We start from the raw sequence: 15,519 nt of genomic DNA, 5'->3' as shown, positions 1-15,519 counted from the left end.
ACTCACTTTCACACCCCTGAGATCATGACCTGAGCTGAAACCAGGAGTTGAACCCTTGACCAGTTGAGCCACCCACACACCCCTGGAGAATTTTTAAGGTAAAAATTCAGTTTTGGATTTTCAAGAACTCTTGTAGTTAACTTTTTTTTAATTAACATATTCCCTCTCCTACCATACACAGCCTCCCCTACCATCTATATCCTATACATGTGTGGTACATTTTTATATTTTCTTAGTGAATTTAAATTTAGCTTGCAAACTATCATAATAGCCAACTTTTTTTTTTTTTTTTTTAAGATTTATTTGAGGGAGGGGGTGGGGGTTCCATGCTGAGTGTAGAGCCTGGCAGGGGACTTGATCTTATGCTGAGATCATGATGCAAACTGAAACCAAGTGTCAGCCATTCAGTCAGCTGCACCACCCACGTCCCCCGGGCCAACCTTCCTTAAACAACTTTTTAGGGACATTTTCCCTGTCTTTGTTCAGCACCCAAACAACTTTTCTTAAAGTATCCTCATATTGGGAGAAGAGGTAGTTTGCATCTGGTTCAGATTTAAACTACAAATGGAACTTTATGAAGAGAAGGGCTCCTATTAAAGTCCTCAGCTGGTAGGTTCTGAGTTTGGCTTCTGTTCCTGTAACAGTGAGGCCGTGAAAACTGACGTTCAAGTTTGCCAGGTTCAGCAAATCCTCCCAGAGTAAAAGTGATTTCCTCTCATGAGGGAAAAACTGCGTTTTCTCCTACAGATAGAATTTGGCCTGAAGAATCCCCACATTCTTACAAGGTCTTCAGTGCAATTAATAAGGCTTAACAAGTATTTTCCTCAGTCTTTGTAGTTATTTTCAGTTGGATACCTGACCGAACGTTTGCTCAGAAACACAAGTCCATTCATTTTTTTTTTTTCAGTCAACAAATAATATTTGAACCTCTACTATCATGCTGGATATTTGAGGAGGCAGTCATGTGTTGTATGTTGTTCCTGTCCTTAAGGAGGTTTCAGTCAAGTGCAAGAAGAAGTTCATAAAAACTATTTAATGTAAAATTTTGCTGAATTGTTGAAAAGTTCAATATTATAATGCAGTGTCCCTGTGCTTTCTCCAAATGCATTTGGAGTAATTAAGAACTCAGCTCTGTGGCAAGAGATCTGTGAATCATTACTCTCTGTACCAGCACCTCATTTTTTTTCTGGAGATAACCAAGCTCCAACAGAAGAAAACCCAGGAACAGAAGGGGTGAAAATGGGTTTCTTAAGGATATTGTTACTGGCTAAAACTCTGTTGTGTTGGGACTGTTAAAATGCTGATGTATTTTGCTCTTTCTGTCATCTGGACCTGCTTCTCTTATGTGAAACAGGAGTATAACCTTCCTGGGGAGCCTACTATCACCAAATTGTCAAGGAGATCTTATAGGTGTCACTTCCAGTGCTAATCATAACAGTGGGACCCTTATTTTATGCTTTCATGTGATCAGAAGGTAGTTCTATGGACACTGAAAAAACCTATATCAGACCTGCACCTGCCATAAGATTTGAGTTTACTTGACACTTCCAGGTGTACTTTTTTAATCCCAGGAAAAATACTCAATGCATTTTTCATGATTAGGACATTAGATTTTATTTATATAGCATAGAAAAATCCAACAAATCAACTTTAAACAGTGACATATTTGATACCATGTCTTTATTTACACAGCATTCTGAGAACAGCAGATCTGAAAGGCAAACCAAGGTTAATGTTCTGGCAATCAGCTGAAGTTAATTGATGGAGACGTTTCAGGGTAAAATAAAATTATCTTGACAGCTTTTCATTAGGATAACAACCTGACAGTCAAGGACTATCTAAGTTTTTCCCTAATCACGACAAATTATTATTAATAGCAGCTTACGCATGTATTACATCTTGAGAGACAGATTCGTGCAGACCTTAGAGCATAAACTGAGGAAGTATCCCCCTCCCCATTAGCTAGATCCCGGGCATTCTTTAAATAATGATATAAGACTAGTTTATTCCAAATAAAGTTCAAATGGTGTTTAGCTTCTTAAATTTAGACCATAAGGCAAAGATCTAAAAATATGAGGAGTGTTAAGAAGTAATGTTCCAGAAACTTTCACCAAATAATTGTAGCCCACATGAGTAATTTGTCTTTTCTGTTTTGGAGAGAATGACTCACTGATCAGAAAACTTTGCTTTACTCACAGAATATACATTATATACCTGATGTGAATAAATGTTTTATGACTTTGGAATGGGTCATAACGTCATAAGATGAAGGGGAAGAAGGAAACTCTTTATTTGGACACATTTCCTGAGATAGACTTGGAAATATTTCCCCAACTTTCTGGTGAGAATTTGATGGCTTTCATCCCACTAAGCCTTGAGATCATGCCTTTATATATTGATGAGTGCTGGAAGAAAGCAGAACATGGAAAATAAAATCCTGGGTGGAAGCTGGAGAAGCTTCATCATCACTTTGGTCCATCTTTATGTCCTTCTGAGAATCCAAGAAAACTCCAAAAGAGTAATATGCAGAGAGGAGCCTGACAAGAGACCATCCAGGTAAAGTGAAACTGAATATAAAATTGGGAATTCCTGACTAAAGCTGAACAGGCCTGCCCCTAGCATTTATGTGGCCTAGGAATTTGTCAGTTAAAAATCAGTTAACAAACTGTTAAATAAAACACGTTTTATCTTCCTATCTTGAAATTATACCGTGACAAGTTTCAGAGCAGGGCACCCCAAAATAAGCCACTTTGGAAATCTGATGACTTTGAATTAGTTACGTAAGAAACAGCCAGTAAAATAAGAACCAGTAAAATAAGCCAGTAAAATAAGTGTTCTTATTTTAGAGAGAATAGAGACATAGAGAGAATATACTGTTCTCTGTCCCCATGAAAGAAGAAAATAAATTTCCCTTGTGAAGTGTACTCTACCTGTACCCAGACAGCCAACAGTCATACTCCTCACCAGAGAGGGAATTCAGGGCCAAGAAAGCTGGATAAACAAACTTTCTTTGTCTTGTCAAATCTTCACAAATTGTTTCTTTGTCTAAAAGTTATAAAAGCTGCCTGCTTTGGTCCCTTCCTTGAGTCTCATACTTTTATGAGCTCCCAAATGTATGAAATTAAATTTCTTTTTCTCCTGTTAATCTGTCTTATGTCAATTTAATTATTAGATCAGTCGAAGAGCCTGGAAGGGAAGAAAGGACAGCTTTCATAATGACAAATAGAACATTTGTGTAAAGCCTTTGTTTTTATACAGCTTCATAAAACTTAATATTCATAGTTATCCATTAAATTTAAAGGTGAAAAATATGTACTGTAATAAATATCACATTTTAAATAAAAATAAATGAAGGTGAAATTTTAAAATATTTAAATACTCAATTTTACTAAATATTCTTATAAAAGTATTTGCAATTATATTATTCATCTTCCAGCTAGTTGTCAGTGTAAAGAAATGGTATCCTGCTTCTTGGTGTTATGCCTAGATGTACAGATCTAAGGGAAAAACGAATTGTTTAATATTGCAAAGTATTCCTCAGCCAAGTACAACTGTTGTGAATATTGCACCAATCCATGAATATTTTCAGAATCATGAATTGGAACACAAAGAAGAGCAAGAAAAAAGATGTTTAGCATTACTGGGAAATGATGCTTTATTCTGTAGGAATCTATTGCTATCTGAATCTCATGATGCCTGAGTGGAAAGATCTGACAAATTAATTAAATCATCTTAAAAAATGTTTGACAAAAGAGGTTTAAGAATTCCAGAGTCATTGAATCTTTTTAGAAGCCTCTGGGAAGCACACCCATGTTGCTTAAGGAGCTTTCTTTCACAGATGACCTGTGGAGGCAAGCACAAGTGTAGCCCCAGGGCACCCTGGAAGAGAGGTTCAGGAGGGCTCCTTGGCTGATGGTTTGGGTGGGGAAGGGGCTGAAGATGGGATCAGGGATGGGAGCAAGTCTTTTGTGGGAGGTGCAACTCTTTTGTGAGGTTTCCACACCAACAAACTTTGAAATAGAATTGTAATTGCTCACGTGACCCTCTCTAGATTTGAAGTGTATGGTATGTTTCATGGAGTGTTTTTCCTTCATCAGAGTCTGTCAAGGATTCTTCAAATAACCCAAGACTCTCCTAGAATCTATTAAGAAGCAGTTTCAGGAAAGCTCTCCAGAACCCCATTTCAGCTGCCACAATAAGGTAAGATAAAAGGAGTGGACGCTAACTATCTCGATCATAGGCTCAGTTTTTAAAGTATTTGTTACATCTGGCCATCTGGCTCCTGGTTTTGTTTTGTGTGTGTGTTTTTTTTTTTTTTTTGTAAGAGGACAGAGGTTAAAGCTGTGAAAAAGAATAGCATAAAGCTACATGATAATGAAAAACTGTTTTTGGTGTTTTGTTTTTTTGTATATTCTTTTACTTCCAAAGACATCAGAATTCAGAACGAATTCGATTTTTTTGGGGGGGGGGGGGCTGTGATTTTTTGCAACCAAACAACCAGATAATTAGTACTTAAAAAAGATAATACTAAAAATTTAAAGAGAAAGAGCGTTGCTATGGAAATTATTCTATGTGCATGTGATAGGTGAGTGACTTGATTTGAAATGAGAGGTAGTCTTGTTATATCTAGAGCAGCAAGTTATACAGATGGACACCACATTCAGTAGGCCAAACTGAGGAGTCTTCATTAAAAAGCCTGCAGCTGCGATGGGCTCATGCACTCCAAAATCTTGCAGCCCCGAACGAGCTCAGGGGTAGACTTAGAAAGGCATAAACCACATCTTGTTGCCAGTTTCTAAAAATTGCCAAGCACAGTACAGAAGCAAAAATGCTGGGTTAAGCAGATGTTTAGGGTAGGGGTCCATTTCCTGAAATTGTTATGTCTGGAATATTTTGCAGTTTTTTTTCGTTAAGGTTGTAATAACACGTGTATCGATATATGACTGTGTTACGAAATGCCCACTCTTTACAAAAATGGCGTGACTTATGCCAAGGCCATCTCTTAGGTATCTCAGTCTCAGAAGAAATACAAGTTTAAACTGCATTAATAGTATTTTAAAAATCCATTAACCTACACGAGAAGGACACTATTTGTGTTGAAGAAACTCTCACATTATATTTATTCAACAACGAGTACATAATCCTTTATGATAAAAGAACAAAATCCTTTATGTTAAACTAAAATTGTGAAAATTCCCCTTCTGTTATTTGTGTTTTATTAGTTAGTACATAAACATCAAGTTTGGAAGAAAATGAGCACATGTCCCCTTTTAGGACAGGAGTGGGAATGGTTCACTGATAAATACTCAGTGTAGGGGTGGCATATGTGCCAAAATATCAGGGTCTAAATCAAAATCACTTTGCTGAGCAGATACATAGTCTCTAAGGGGGTCTTTCTAGACAAATTAGAATGCCCTCTGCTATGTTGAAAGGATTGGGCATGATGATATATGCTCTAAGTACAAATATTCCATGATACAAGTGGGCTTATGTAGACACTAGAATTCTCACAGCACTGAGAAAGAAGTCGGACAGGTTAGAAAAGGCAGGGATCCTGTTGGAAGGACCCGGGTGTTGCTTTGACTATTTGTTTAATAACTTATCACTGAGAAGCTGGTTTCTAGACCCATAATATAACACCCTTCTATAGTCTCTAATAACCTGTAAATTCTAGAGAACTGACTTCTCCTGGTCGGCTTCTTGAGGGCTTTGGAGTTCTTTAAAATGTGTTTGCTGGAGTTATCAGATTTAAGAGAGTCTGACTCACAAGGCCTGTGCCTTTATTATTTAGCAAGAGTCATGGAATTAAGTACAAAAGAACCAGAGTTCCAGCTTGACTATGACTGTGCTGCCAAAACTCTTCAGGAAAAATTAAAATCTTAGCTGCACCCAAGGAGAGGCCCACAGATGGCAAGACTTTTTGTTTTTATTTTTTTAAGTAATCTCTACACTCAGTGAGGGGCTTGAACCCACAACCCAAAGATCGAGAGTTGCACGCTCTACCAACTGAGCCAGCCAGGCACCCCAAGACTATTTTTCATTGTATCTCAATGCACAGATTATGATCACTGTTCATATCACTATTTTATATTGTCACCTGTACTGAGCTCATGGTTTTCTGCTCAACACTGAAAGAGGTAGATTAATTTTTTCTGGACAGTAGGTGTCATTCAGCCTGCTGTTGTTGCTATGCCTTTAATGACACCCTAAAGACTTGAAAGAGTTAATGTTCCTTCCTTTGTATCAGAAAGTAACTTAAGGCTCCACAAAAAGTTAGATTCTCATTATTATAATTAGAGATAATGAGGATAAATGTGCAGAGATAATTGGTGCATAGCGACGGCAAAAGGACAACAAGCATGGACAACACTATTTGGCAGGAACACACGTTAATACATGGGGAGCAGCTGACAAGCTCTGAATGCTTTAATTCCTAAATCTAGTCTGTTTCAGGTTTATACAGTGCCCATCACCTGGGCCCTATTCTTTATGACTATGTGCTGAACATTGACTGAGTCAAATTGTTTTGTTATGAGATATTCATATCACCTTAGAGAGGTTGGCTTATATTATGACCCTCAATTTTCCTATAAGCTGTTGAACATGAAAACATATCTTAGAGTAAATGAGTTCCTAAGAGGAGAGTATGACACCATGAAACTGTTATTGCTTATTCTCCCCCAAGCACTGAAGTAGGAAGCAATTTTTAATATTTTACTCCCTCTGTCAGTACTATTCCAAGGTAAGAACACCGCCGTAGATTCAGTGGTTGGAGAAAGGCTAGGGTGATGTGAGGGGGCTGGCCCAGACTTAAGAGTTAAAACCATGATCTGAATTATTGTATGGTTTCACTCATGTGTGAAATATAAGGAAGAATGCAGAGGACCACAGGGGAAGGGAGAGAAACCTGAATGGGAGGAAGTCAGAGAGGGGACAAACTATGAGAGACTCTGGACTCAGAGAAACAAACTGAGGGTTACAGAAGGGAGGGGGGTGGGAGGATGGGCTAACCAGTGATGGTATTAAGGAGGGCACGTGTTGTGATGAGCACTGGTGTTATAAGCAACTAATGAATTGTTGAACACTACATCAAAAACTAATGATGTACTGTATGTTGGCTAACTGAACATAATTAAAAAAGAAAAGAAACCCCCCCAACCCAAAAAAGACCATGACTGGAGAAGGCAGTTGGCTTGAGAGAAAAGGGATGGTAGCACTGTGAGTTAGCACTAAAAAAAGACCTAGAGTTGATGGCTATCAATTACCTGTACACCCTCTTATCATCTCCAAGATACAATAATGGATACTGCTTCCTTCTCTAATCACGTAACATATCTTCTCTTGTCTATGATTTTCCTTTAACTGTACGGCTACCCTAAGTGTTCATGTTACTGTGATTTAACTTGAGTAAATTCATGGAGGAAGGAGTAAGGGGAACACATGTGTATGATATACCTAGAGTCTATATCCCCTTACAATTATACTTTTCCACTAATACTGCTATACTTAAAGACTATGATCCAACAAGCATTTTGCCTTCTCAAAGAGCCAGTCTAGAATAGAGCTAGTCTATTTTTCAAATTTGTTACCATTTCTTCTTTAAACATTTTATCATCCATCATTCAGATGCAAACATCTAAGTTTATAGTATTTTAGCAGCCAGTGTGTCTCTTTTGTATCCCAACAAATGCAAGTGGTTTAAGAGAAACCAGAGGAGCAAGAGTTTAATCTTCCACACTTTTTCCCCTCCCCAGATGATCTTGAAGAAAACTTCAGTTTCAGTTTTACCAGTTGTCAAATGAGGACGGTTGTGTTTGTAATGATTACTTGAGATATGTGGGAAAATGCTAAGTATCATATGAACACTGTTACAAAAATGTAGCTCCAACACATGAAAGAAGGGAATCCTCTACACTGGAGAACTATGTCTTGAGTTTCATAAAGAGTGAAATTTAGAAAAGGTTTTATATATGTTTGTATGTATGTATGTATCTTAGTCTTTAAAGTGTTTTTAATCAATTTTATGAAAATAGTAAAAGGATAACTTCTACATGATGAACACTAGTGATTTAGGGGCCAGGGACATATTCTTTATTGAATAAAATAGAATCCAACCTTAAGTTAAAATATGCCATGAGCAACCGTATGTGTGTGTGTGTGTGTGTGTGTGTGTGTGTGTGTGTATGAGAGAGATTGTCAAAAATCAATGTCAGTTTCTTAACATTTATTTCTTGATTTAAAGCATAAAGCATTTTTCACATGTCAGATCTACATATCATTTGGCAATTATCATTTGGCCATGTGAATTTCTTCCTATCCCAAATGTCATAGTATTATAGCCCACATCCTTCAATGGGTTTGTGGAAGCCATCTCGCTGCTTCCTGACACTCACACAGGAGACATAATTGAAGTATGAACTCTGATTGCTTCTTGTCTTGATGAATAGTGCTTTGCTTTTGTTGAGGTTAACTAGACAATGAGAAATGAATGTTATGAGTTCTTGGGTCTTCCCTGCCTTGATATCCTTGGGAGACTCACAAGATACCTCATGACCTTGGACAGTTTACTCCAGATTATGAAAATGGCATATTTATCTCTCACATGACTGATAGGGAACAGGATTTTAATAGCATTATATCCACAAATCACTTATGTCCAAGAATTTGATCTCACTGGTAGTTCCTACATGAAGAAACAATGGATATTCCTTAATAATTGAAATAGCTATCATCTTGCTTGTGATCTGCAATTGGTTGAAAATTGTCATGTGACCTGCTATGGGGAACTCTGGCATCTCTTCTCTCCACAACCATTAATGGAGTGGTTCTTAATCAAGGATGATTTATCTCTCCCACCCTAGGGGACACTTAGAAATGTCTAGACACAGGGACACCTGGGTGGCTCGGTTGGTTAAGTGTCTGACTCTTGATTTCAGCTCAGGTCATGATCTCAAGAGTCCTAAGACGGAGCCTCGTGTGGGGCTCTATGCTCAGTGTGGAGTCTGCTTGTCCCTGCCTCTGCTTCTGCCTCCATGTGTTCTCTCTCTCTCTCTCTCTCAAATAAATAAATAAATAAATAAATAAATAAATAAATAGATGAAATCTTAAAAAAAAGAAATGTCTGGAGACATTTTTGATTATCGTGACTGGGAAGGCATTGCAGACATCTAGTAGGTAGAGGTAAAAAAATGTGGCTAAACATCCTACAATACACAAGACACCTCCTCCTCTCACATATATACACACACCAAAGAATTGCCAGGTCCGAGATATCAATAGTGCTGAGATTGAGAAATTCTCTGTTTAAGGGTTCAGGGTAAAGGGTTTCCATTAGCTGACTTAGGGCAGGGAGAAAGAACCACAAGTCTGGGTAGGATCCACTGCACATTGTCTATGCAAAGGAGTCAGGTTTGGTGATAAGTATGATTCAGAGCATTCCTGTTAGGAGAAATACATAAGGCTCCCATTTTCCTCTTGTAACCCCATTACTACTGCTTACACTTCACTGCTGATTCTCTAAAATAAAGCATTCAGTGTTTACTTTCCCATTTCTCGATCATCTTTCAGGCAGGAAAGATATCCAAAGCAATTAATGACATGCCACATTTTCACCATATTCCTCTCTACCCTCAGCCCAGATATACAGGGGATTGTAAATTGTGCATATGTGGTGACTTGAACGCCAGCCCGTATGAGGAGGTTTCTAGGAGCTGCCCATCATCCACACACAAAATATGCAGGTGGTGCAGCAAAGCAGCTGCAGGGTAACGGATCGACCTCCTAGGATGATGCCGAGACTCATTCATATTAAGTTAACGTGGGATCTGCAATCTACTATAAACTGAATGAATTTAATAAGGGCATCTGTTATGTTTCCTTCCACTTTGCCTTCAGCGGGCCTTGCTTTTTTCTGGTGAGTGAGGTTTTCGTTTCTGTGTCTCATGACAGCGCCTCTTCCCTTCATGAAGCACTGAGCTTTTGCCAACTTTCCAGCGACCTTCTGAATAAATCAGCTGTGTTCTGTCAGGTGGCAGAGAGGGCATTTTGAATTTTCTGTGGCAGATGGTTTGACACACCTAATTGAAGTAATATATCTTCTAGATAGTCTTGATATGCTATAAGGAAATGTACAGCATGTCACATTGTGACAAATCTCTGCTGGCTGAAATAGGAAATTTGGAGCGAATGTGCAGCACTCTGCATAGACATTGCATTTTTCAAGGGAGAAAAAAACCCCACCTAAGGACACTCAGCTTTATTAAGGCAGACATTTATGCCAGTTACATCTAAGAAGGGCATCAAGGGATCTATTAGCCAATTTGGGAAGAGTGTTATAATGAACTGAATAAAAAAGGCCACCTGTTCAAAATTAGGCATAATCCAGGAAAGGAATGGCTTTCAAAAAGCCCAAATAGAAGTATGTAATTTAGAGAACTAAACTCATTTATTGGCTTTCAAGATCCACAAAATGGGACTACATTTTCTTATAATAGAATCTCACTGGGACATAATGGGAAAAAAACAACTGACTTCGAGCTCTAGCTTCTGAGAGAGTTTTCAGGTATGCTCCAAATTATCCGTGGAAAGACATTCCATGAAGAAATTTTCAGCTTCCACTAAGTGGAAGCTTTTATGTATTTAGGTCTGGGTCTTTAGGTGGAAGAACTTTTGTGGTGCAGAAACAGATGTAAAAAAGACTGTCCTTTTTTAAAAAAATGTTTTATTTTTTTATTAATATATAATGTATTATTTGCCCCAGGGGTACAAGTCGCCAGGTTTACATACTTCACAGCACTCACCATAGTACATACCTTCCCCAATGTCCATAACCCCACCACCCTCTCCCTATCCCCTCCCCCTGGCAACCCTCAGTTTTGTGAGATTAAGAGTCTCTTATGGTTTGTCTCCCTCCCGATCCCATCTTGTTTCATTTATTCCTTTCCTACCCTCCAAACCCCTCACGTTGCCTCTCAACTTCCTCATATCAGGGAGATCATATGATAATTAAGACCGTCCTTTTATCAGAAGCTGGATCATGACTGTCTTCAGCCTCATAGGTTCTTTTGTGGGGTTGGTGGTTGGTGGTACATGAGGAAGCCATTGCTGAGAGAATTGCTATCACAGAACTGAAGTGGGACTGTGGTCCTGAGAACCAGCCAGGAGTAAATGTTATAATAACGTATTCTAGGGGAAGAAGAAAAAAGAGGTTTATAAGAGCAGGAATAACCTGGAAACTGCAGCCTCCCCACACCCTACAACTTAGCACTGTTTAGACTATAATGATTGATAGCTTGGCCCCTTCATCTGGCCTGGGCCTCACACATTCACCGGTCTCACCCTGTCCCAGACATTCATAGAAAGACAGAGCCCCAAGCCATTGTCGGTAGGGCTTCCTGCAATTTCTTAGAGGCCTGGTCCTTATTACTTTTTATTTATTTTTTTTTAATTTTTTTTCAGTGTTCCAAAATTCATTGTTTATGCACCACACCCAGTGCTCCATGCAATACGTGTCTGCCTTAATACCCTCCACGAGGCTTACCCAACCCCACATCCCCCTCCCCTCCAAAAACCCACAGCTTGTTTCTTGGAGTTCACAGTCTCTTTTGGTTTGTCTCCCACTCTGATTCCGCCCTCCCCCGCTTCACTTTCCCCTTCCTTCTCCTAATGTCCTCCATGTTATTCCTTATGCTCCACAAGTAAGTGAAACCATATGATAATTGACTCTCTCTGCTTGACTTATTTCACTCAGCATAATTTCTTCCAGTCCTGTCCATGTTGATACAAAAGTTGGGTATTCATCCGTTCTGATGGAGGCATAATACTCCATTGTATAAATGGACCATATCTTTTTTATCCAGTTGTCTGTTGAAGGGCATCTTGGTAATTATCAATTTGGAAGACACTTCCCCACCTGAGGGCTTGCCAAACATTTTCCAGAATTCCCAACATATCTAGAATGATCTGTATAGGTACAAAATATAGTGTTTTAAAATAAATCTGGTTGCTATTTATCCTATTTCTCTCTTCAAATGCTCAAATGTCACCACTCCAGGGAGGTCTTCTCAGATTATTTTGTCCAAAACACCAGGACCTATTATTCCTCTCTATATCATTACATTGGTCTGGTTTGATTTATGGTACTGTTACTACTTGATATCTTTTTGCATATCCATTTGTGTATTTTCTGCTCCGCTTCCCTGGACATCCTCATTTCCTCTCTCTACCCCCATCATAAGACCACAAAGGCAGGAACCAGATAAGTCTGTCTTGTTCACTGTTGTATCCTCAGCATCTAGACTAATGCCTGGAAAGTAGTAGCTGAAGAAATAATTTTTTTAGATCATTGCCATGCTGATTGTGACTTTCTGACCTAGCCCCTACCTATAGGGTGGGTATGCTTGACATTGTCACGTATATTACATGAGTCAAGAGAGGCAGACACAGCAACAGGTGTTTGAGACCCTTAAATGATCTTTTCACGGATGGAGGGTTTATTTTTCTGACCTCTTGTCTTCCAGATCTTGACCCTGACACGATGAGGTTCTCTCTCTTTTTTTTTTTTTAATTTTTATTTATTTGACAGACAGAGATCACAAGTAGGCAGAGAGGCAAGCAAGGGAGGGGGCGAAGCAGGCTCCCTGCTGAGCAGAGAGCCCGATGCAGGGCTCAATCCCAGGACCCTGAGATCATGACCTGAGCAGAAGGCAGAAGCCTAACCCACTGAGCAACGCCAGGTGCCCCGATGAGGTTCTCTTTCTTCTTCAAACCTCTGTTCTTTCTGACCTTAATACATCTTTTTGGCTCAAGCCTTCTGCCTCCCTGACTTTGATTTCCAGAGGCCTGTTCTGCTTTGTCCAAGATTACAGTCAAATTTCTGATTTCATCATCCCCGTCCGTTGGACCTATTGTTTCTGTCACCAAGTCCTTCCTGTTGCCAGATCCACTTGATCCTTGTCTACCTTATTTGCCATTGATGCAACATTGATGCAACTCATAACACTTCTCCTCTTGAAATGTTTTCCTCTTTTGGTTTCTGTGCCCTTACTCATTCCCAACCTTTCTCTTTTCTTAATGGCCACACCTCTCCAGTCTCATTTATAGGCTTCTTCACTCTCCAACCATTATGAAGTGGAAATCTCTAAGCCAGTGCTTCTTGGTTTTTTAATGTGCATACACTTAACGCAGGGGATTTACTAAAAGGAAGATTGAGATTCAATTGGATCCTGTGGATCTGCATCTTTGATGAGCTCCCAGGTGATGATCACACTGCTAATCCAAGGCCATCTATACCTAGCGATCAGAGGGATCGTTTAGAAAGTGAATTGTATCATGTCACTGTCCTACTCAGAACCCCTCAGTACTTCCCACTACACATTGAATTAGGTCAAGTTATTTATCATAACCCTTTCATGAGCTGGTCCATACCTACCTCTCCAAATTCACTTTAGGCCATTCTTCCGGCTCCATGTACTCTAACCACATTACCATCATCCTGTTCCATAAATACTCCAAATGTTGCAGTTAAGAGTGTGGGTGTGAGAGCCAGACTTCCAGGGAGCCAATCCCAGCTCCACCACCACCATCTTTATGACCACTGGTGAAGAACTTAGCTTCTCTGCCTCTGTTTCTTCTTCTATAAAATAATAATGATAACATCACCTGCCTATAGGAAAATGTGAGGTCTAAAAGAGCTAATACATGTAAACAATTAGAATATAGCATGTGGACAGTGTCTAGTAAATATAAACTATTATTAATTCTTCCTCCTCATTTGTCTTTCTCCTTGCCAGCCTTTATGAGATAATACTCTTTCTGCCAGGAAATCTTTTCCCTTGCTCTTTGTATTGCTGGCTTCTTCTCATCCTAATGAATGAATGTCTGTTCCTGACCTCAGTTGTATGCTGGTATGGCCTGACCTGAATTCCTAAAATCAAAGGAACCTAGACTCTAGAATATAGACACTAGAAATTGACTTAAAGCCCTTTTAGCTCAACTCTCCTATTTTATTGATGTAGAAAGTAATAACAGCATCCTCACTTTGATGACTGAGCTAATATTCCCAAGTGCCTCCTGCCCTGATGCTGATTAGCTCTGGTATGCTAGTTTAGCAGAAAGTATGCAGAACCCCTTGGTGTTTCCAGATTCTTCATTTAGCACCCTGACCCCTTTTTCACCCCAGGCACCTTGGTCCATTCCACATGAAATTGCCTGGAAGGAAAAGAATTAGTCAATGTTTGGGTGCTTTTGGAAGGAGCCAGGAAAGAGGCTTTATGGAAAGACAGTTGAGAATGAGATGGAAGGAAGACAGGCTCATTTTGATCAGTGGCCAACTTTCTAGAACTTAAGAATGGACTCAAAGTTTGGTATGCTGTCCTCTTCTTTGTCCTAGCCCAAAGAATGATTTACTGCCACCTCTTCTTTCATCCAAACCCACCTCTCTACTTTTCCCTATGCATCATTGCCAAATTAATTTTCCAAGGACTCATCTTTGTATATGTCACCTTCCTGTTCAACAATATTCAGTAGACCCTTTCTCCTTATATATTACTAACTATTGGCTTGGAGTTTAAGGCCTTCCATATTATAGTCCTATCCATCTTTCTTATTCTGTGTCATATTCCCATTATGATCCAATCTATGCTAGAAATTTGCTTCACTTAGTTCTTCAGATGCTCTCTTCTGCCTCCATTCCTTTACTCAAAGTGGTGTTCTTATATGCAAGATTCTCTGTTCATCTCAGGGCGTGACCCAATAGTTCCTTCTAACCCTCTGGTGTTAGGTAGTCCACAGGATGGTACAGGGCACACTATTCTAAAAGCTCCTTCTAAATTTTGAATTTATAAAGATCATCTAAGCTGTAGTATCAGCCATTAGCAGACATTAGCCTGAAAGATAGGATCACAGCAGATCTGGAAGGAAAAAGACTTAGGATCAGGCTAAAGCTGCTTAGTCTAAGGTACTGAAGAAAGAGCCTTTTAATTAAAAAATGAGAGGTCTGCATGGAACAAAAATAAGAAGGACTTAAAATTAGTAGAGAGTATATTTAGCTCAGCCCAGGAAAAAGAGAACTTTGATGTGATGGACACAGGAAACCAGCATGCTCTGGAAGGGAATGGCCTGTGCTGCAGTAATCTTATCTGAGACTATTTAACTCCTTTGGCGTATGACTGTCTAACTCATTTCTCTTTGATCCCACCTCACTAACTACATCTGATTATGAATTCAGGTTCCTCTCTTCCTCTCCTATCCCATCAGGTATCTTGAGTCCTAGCAGAAAGCTACCTTCCCCGGTTCAATTGGGTTTTATCACAGGAAACGAATATGCCCTTGTAAATATTTTGATATACTGGTTTATACATTGCTCTTTTGTGAATACGGTTATTGGGAGTCAGTTCTCCACTTTTGGATCAGCCCTGGCCACCATAACTAAACTGAGCTTCTCAATCTGTACATGTGATGCCAACAGCTTGGAGAAGTGTAACCCCACTGAGCTCTTCCCTTGTGAGTGAGTGGCATCCA

Source organism: Lutra lutra, chromosome 5 (genome assembly GCF_902655055.1).
Source record: "Lutra lutra chromosome 5, mLutLut1.2, whole genome shotgun sequence".
In the NCBI taxonomy this organism is placed as follows: Eukaryota; Metazoa; Chordata; class Mammalia; order Carnivora; family Mustelidae; genus Lutra; species Lutra lutra.
This window is presented reverse-complemented; position numbering follows the sequence as displayed.